We start from the raw sequence: 7,318 nt of genomic DNA, 5'->3' as shown, positions 1-7,318 counted from the left end.
CCTCAACATGCACACACAGCTCAACATATCAATTAACTCATTCTTCCCTCAACTTGCACACACAGCTCAACATATCAATTAACTCATTCTTTCCCTCAACTTGCACACACGGCTCAACGTATCAATTAACCCATTCTTTCCTCAACTTGCACACACAGCTCAACATATCAATTAACCCATTCTTTCCTCAACTTGCACACACAATTAACTCATTCCGCTCCAGGTACGAATTAACTCATACCATATTTACTTCCCCCTGCACCTGGTACGAGTATTCTCATACCAACACACTGTTCTTATTTCTACTCCAGGTACAAGTTCACTCACACTACCATTACCTCCCCTGTGGACCTGCTACAAGAATACTTTATATACACACTGTTCTAATTTCGTTTATTCTTGCTTGGTACAGTTGGCGTTCTACACTAAGCCGTTTACGGATTCCAGAAGCATGAAAGTGAAGCTTGTTTGAAATAATATATTATCAATATTTTAAAAAAGCATATCTTTCTGAAATATCACTTTCTCTGTCTGAATTTTGACCATCATTTCGAAAAGAAACAGATTTACAACAACAACAACAACAAAAAAGCATTATCAATGGAAGATGTAGCTGGATGACCATTTTTAGCTTCAAACATCCAGACATGTGTAACACCCTGTTCTCTAAACAGTCCACTGATGCTCTTTGTTATCAATGTACCGGTCAGCTTTCCACGCTTTTTTTTTAAATTATCATTCTTGTTGCTTATAGTCAGCCAGCCACACAGGGCCATATCAGGACTGTCAACATACAAATGCTCAGCGCTCAGACAAATCACATCAATAAAAAAAAAACACACGACAACTCAATAACACATTCAAGCACAGTTATCAAACCATTTAGCCCAGGGGTAAAGATAGACTCATCCCATCCTGAGGGCACACCATCTGCTTAAATTAACAATTCCCCACAGGATTACCAAAACAATCGTAATAAACTAAACACACAATAACCTATACAATTAAGCTCAAACAAAAACTTTAAATATAATGTGCCTGTGGCAAATAACCTTCAAACACCGAGTGCCAACCACACCCTACACACACACACACAAACACACACACAAACAACAACAAAATATGCACAAACCAACACTTGTGAACTTCTGCAGACACTTCTGCACTCCACACCTCTTTTGCACAGAACACTAGTCATACAGTATTAAAAAAATAATAAATTCAACCAAAATAAATGCAACCAAACAATAACCTCTGTCCTAAGAAGACTTCAACTGTTCACACTTTTTGGGTGAAAAGTTTATCAGTTTACAAAAACATCTACAATAACATAAAAAAAAAAGGTACACACACACAAACCTGCACACACACACACACACAAACCTGCACACACACACACACACAAACCAGAAGAAGCAATCCTTAGAACTATAGGTAGAATTATGACCAGCCTGTCACGACATGAGTGATTTTACAAAGATGATGTCTCTTGCCGCCACTGGGTGACTAGACTGTTACCTGTAGAGTCAGATAGTCAGGACCATCACTCCAACATCTGATGAAACCCATACCCCTACAAACCCCTCATAGCCAACTTCTTCCCTCAACTTGCACACACAGCTCAACGTATCAATTAACCCGTTCTTTCCTTCAACTTGCACACACAGCTCAACATATCAATTAACCCATTCTTCTCTCAACTTGCACACACAGCTCAACATATCAATTAACTCATTCTTTTCCTCAACTTGCACACACAGCTCAATGTATCAATTAACCCATTCTTCCCTCAACTTGCACACACAGCTCAACATATCAATTAACCCATTCTTTCCTCAACTTGCACACACAATTAACTCATTCCGCTCCAGGTACGAATTAACTCATACCATATTTACTTCCCCCTGCACCTGGTACGAGTATTCTCATACCAACACACTGTTCTTATTTCTACTCCAGGTACAAGTTCACTCACACTACCATTACCTCCCCTGTGGACCTGCTACAAGAAGACTTTATATGCACACTGTTCTAATTTCGTTTATTCTTGCTTGGTACAGTTGGTGTTCTACACTAAGCCGTTTACGGATTCCAGAAGCATGAAAGTGAAGCTTGTTTGAAATAATATATTATCAATATTTTTAAAAAGCCTATCTTTCTGAAATATCACTTTCTCTGTCTGAATTTTTACCATCATTTCGAAAAGAAACAGATTTACAACAACAACAACAACAAAAAAAAAGCATTATCAATGGAAGATGTAGTTGGATGACCATTTTTAGCTTCAAACATCCAGACATGTGTAACACCCTGTTCTCTAAACAGTCCACTGATGCTCTTTGTTATCAATGTACCGGTCAGCTTTCCACGCTTTTTTTTTTAAATTATCATCCTTGTTGCTTATAGTCCAGCCAGCCACACAGGGCCATATCAGGACTGTCAAACCATACAAATGCTCAGCCGCGTCAAGACAAGACTGTCACATCTACTAAAAAAAACCACTACGACAAACCCACATAACACAGTTCATGACACAGTATCCTAACCATTTAGCTCCTTATGGCAAATAAGACTAGGCCATGCTGAGGACGCCAGCCATTCTGCTTAATTTATCATCCCCAAATTACAAAAAATCGTAAAAAAGGAAAAAAAAACCCAAAAAACCTATACTTCAAGGCCAAACAAAAATGCATAAAAATGGCCATGTAGGCAAATAACACTTCAGAACGGGCACCTAGTGCCCATCCCAGAGTTTACATCACACTACCTAATCGCCAGAGCAAAACAGCACAGATAGTACAACAGACTGTGGAAAAGAGAAAAAAAAACTGTCAAGGCTTGCTTGAAAAAAGAAAGGGGAATGGACTGGGAAGACAGAAAAAGGAGACAACAGTGAAGACAGAAAAAAGGCAGAAACAAAGAGAGTGACAGAAGAGGAAATCTCTAGCCCAGAATTTCCAGAAGGCAGGGAGAGACCCCAGGCATCCCCTCAGGGGGATTAACGCTTTTGTTGAACAGCTAAAACATCGTAACTTAAAGCATAAATACCAAAATGACTGATGATGACAAACTGCATTCACATAAACCTTTCATGCTTTATTCTCTATAGCTTAGGCAATAAAGAAGAGTTTGAATTATATTCCCTGTTTGGTGATACATACACTAACCATGTCAGGAAATGAAACCGACGGGCCTAGTCTGCATCAGTTTGATATGTTACAGTATATGACACCAAATTCTCTTCTTAACGCTCACACAAGAATGCACTGCCACTCCCTCAGCTCAGGCAGCTAATTATGACAGCTGAAACTGTCTTCACACTGATATTGGAGTGGAGTGATGGCCTAGAGGTAATGCGTCCGCCAAGGAAGCGAGAGAATCTGAGCGCGCTGGTTCGAATCACGGCTCAGTCACCGGTATTTTCTCCCCCTCCACTAGACCGTGAGTGGTGGTCTGGTCGCTAGGCATTCGGATGAGATGATAAACGAGGTCCTGTGTGCAGCATGCACTTAGCGCAAGTTAAAGAACCCATGGCAACAAAAGGGTTGTTCCTGGCAAAATTCTACAGAAAAATCCACTTAGGCAAAACAAATAAAACTGCACGCAAGAAAAAATACCAAAAAAAAAAAAAAAAAAAGGTGGCGATCACAATGTAGCGAAGCGCTCTCCCTGGAGAGAGCAGCCCGAATTTCACACAGAGAAATCTGTTGTGACAAAAAAAGAGAAATACAAATACAAACACTGTGTATGAGACATACGGTGCAAAATCATGTGATCTGTAACATCACATTCTCAAACAGAAAACACACAAAGAAACTTGTACATTCTGGATGCTTGTTTCTGTTCAGCCAAAACTGAAAAATATTCCCGACATTTATAAGACATCATAACCACTTCATAACATGTGTAAGATCTGTGTTGTCTGTGGACTGCTACTGCTGGAGCACTGTGTTACATTCTGAGACAAAACACAGTAGCTCAAAATCCTGGTAACTGTACCACTTCATTCAAGAACCGAGCGTGAACGTCTGTACAAATGCTATCAGTCATGTCACTCTGTTCATGAACTCAGCATGTACCTCTGTACAAATGTCTGTCAGTCACTCTGTTCATGAACTCAGCATGTACCTCTGTACAAATGTCAGTCACATCACTTTGTTCATGAACTCAGCATGTACCTCTGTACAAATGTCAGTCACATCACTTTGTTCAAGAACCCAGCGTGAACGTCTGTACAAATGCTGTCAGTCACTCTGTTCATGAACTCAGCATGTACCTCTGTACAAATGTCAGTCACTCTGTTCATGAACTCACCATGTACCTCTGTACAAATGCCGTCAGTCATGTCACTCTGTTCATGAACTCACCATGTACCTCTGTACAAATGCTGTCAGTCATGTCACTCTGTTCATGAACTCAGCATGTACCTCTGTACAAATGCTGTCAGTCACTCTGTTCATGAACTCAGCATGTACCTCTGTACAAATGTCAGTCACTCTGTTCATGAACTCAGCATGTACCTCTGTACAAATGCCGTCAGTCACTCTGTTCATGAACTCAGCATGTACCTCTGTACAAATGTCAGTCACTCTGTTCATGAACTCAGCATGTACCTCTGTACAAATGCCGTCAGTCACTCTGTTCATGAACTCAGCATGTACCTCTGTACAAATGTCAGTCACATCACTCTGTTCATGAACTCAGCATGTACCTCTGTACAAATGTCAGTCACTCTGTTCATGAACTCAGCATGTACCTCTGTACAAATGTCAGTCACATCACTCTGTTCATGAACTCAGCATGTACCTCTGTACAAATGTCAGTCACATCACTTTGTTCATGAACCCAGCATGTACCTCTGTACAAATGTCAGTCACATCACTTTGTTCATGAACCCAGCATGTACCTCTGTACAAATGTCAGTCACATCACTTTGTTCATGAACCCAGCATGTACCTCTGTACAAATGCCGTCAGTCACTCTGTTCATGAACTCAGCATGTACCTCTGTACAAATGCTGTCAGTCATGTCACTTTGTTCATGAACCCAGCATGTACCTCTGTACAAATGCTGTCAGTCACACCAATCTCTGAATGTAACTAATTCTTGGTACTTGTAAACGAACAAAGATTTTTTCAAAAGCGTCTTTCATTCTGAACAATTATAGAGGTTTACAAAAAATATACAGATATATAGACAAATCAAAAGTCAATGGGAGGCTGGGGGGTATTTTGCTTTGTTGAGATCAGAAACCCAAAACGTACAAAGATCATAAATATTTTCCAAAAATTCAGCACAGCCTGAGCAGAGCTGGGAGATAAAAGATTTTTTTTTTTTAACTTCCTCAGCAATGGAGGAGACAAATTGAATCTTAATTCACATTAACATTCACAAAACCTGCAATATATTTTCAAGATGAACGCACTTCATTCTGAATTATTTTGAACAAGCACTGCGCAAAGATATTTTCTCATCAAAGTAGGCAGCACGTGGAAATGCTGGGCGATATTCTTTTTCTAGAAAACAGGCATGTTTTTCACTGATGCCATACATTGTGCTTGTATGCATGTTACTGTTTTTGCTATTCAACTGATTCTTAGCATCGTGTTTTCTTGCCCGGTCTACAAAACAAAAACACACAAAATAAATTCTGTGGGACCTTTTGAAAAGTCTGACTATGCATCTTTCAATAGTGTCAAAGCAAAGTTTGTACCAATAAACAAAGTTTGTAGCAATAAACAATCATTTTTAAGATACAGTCATGTCATAGCATTTCTCAGTAAAGGTGTGCACATACAAAACAAGAGAGAAAGGCTCTGATTGCTGAAGCTGCTACTGTTGATGTTTGTTTTTTTTTGTCCCCTGTGGGCACTGTTGAGTTTTCACAGCGCACAAACACAGAGACCACACACACATGGCTGTGAACAACACAGCACACACACAGACACCACACACACACGGCTGTGAAGAACACAGCACAAACAACACACACCATAAGGACTGAACAACACAGCACAAACAACACACACCATAAGGACTGAAGAACACAGCACAAACAACACATACCTTAAGGACTGAAGAACACAGCACAAACAACACACACCATAAGGACTGAACAACACAGCACAAACAACACACACCATAAGGACTGAACAACACAGCACAAACAACACACATCATAAGGACTGAACAACACAGCACAAACAACACACACCATAAGGACTGAACAACACAGCACAAACAACACACACCATAAGGACTGAACAACACAGCACAAACAACACACACCTTAAGGACTGAAGAACACAGCACAAACAACACACACCTTAAGGACTGAACAACACAGCACAAACAACACACACCATAAGGACTGAACAACACAGCACAAACAACACACATCCACACACACCATAAGGACTGAACAACACAGCACAAACAACACACACCATAAGGACTGAACAACACAGCACAAACAACACACACCATAAGGACTGAACAACACAGCACAAACAACACACACCATAAGGACTGAACAACACAGCACAAACAACACACACCATAAGGACTGAACAACACAGCACAAACAACACACACCATAAGGACTGAACAACACAGCACAAACAACACACCATAAGGACTGAACAACACAGCACAAACAACACACACCATAAGGACTGAACAACACAGCACAAACAACACACACCATAAGGACTGAACAACACAGCACAAACAACACACACCTTAAGGACTGAAGAACACAGCACAAACAACACACACCTTAAGGACTGAACAACACAGCACAAACAACACACACCATAAGGACTGAACAACACAGCACAAACAACACACATCCACACACACCATAAGGACTGAACAACACAGCACAAACAACACACACCATAAGGACTGAACAACACAGCACAAACAACACACATCCACACACACCATAAGGACTGAAGAACACAGCACAAACAACACACACCATAAGGACTGAACAACACAGCACAAACAACACACATCCACACACACCATAAGGACTGAACAACACAGCACATACAACACACACCATAAGGACTGAACAACACAGCACAAACAACACACATCCACACACACCATAAGGACTGAAGAACACAGCACAAACAACACACACCATAAGGACTGAAGAACACAGCACAAACAACACATACCTTAAGGACTGAAGAACACAGCACAAACAACACACACCATAAGGACTGAAGAACACAGCACAAACAACACACACCATAAGGACTGAACAACACAGCACAAACAACACACACCATAAGGACTGAAGAACACA

General features: G+C 40.5%; 1 long non-coding RNA gene across 1 annotated transcript; it reads right to left on the bottom strand.

The window, feature by feature from the left end:
- Positions 1 to 1,719: 1,719 nt before the first annotated feature.
- LOC143275569 (uncharacterized) lies at positions 1,720 to 6,172 on the bottom strand. The gene is made up of 2 exons (XR_013053441.1): positions 5,058 to 6,172; positions 1,720 to 4,956 (listed from the first exon to the last, which is right to left on the bottom strand). It is a non-coding gene; the product is annotated as an uncharacterized LOC143275569 (long non-coding RNA).
- Positions 6,173 to 7,318: the final 1,146 nt, after the last annotated feature.

This window comes from Babylonia areolata, chromosome 30 (assembly GCF_041734735.1).
Source record: "Babylonia areolata isolate BAREFJ2019XMU chromosome 30, ASM4173473v1, whole genome shotgun sequence".
In the NCBI taxonomy this organism is placed as follows: domain Eukaryota; kingdom Metazoa; phylum Mollusca; class Gastropoda; order Neogastropoda; family Buccinidae; genus Babylonia; species Babylonia areolata.
Note: the sequence above shows the minus strand (reverse complement) of the source record. Positions and strands in the feature narration are given on the sequence as shown.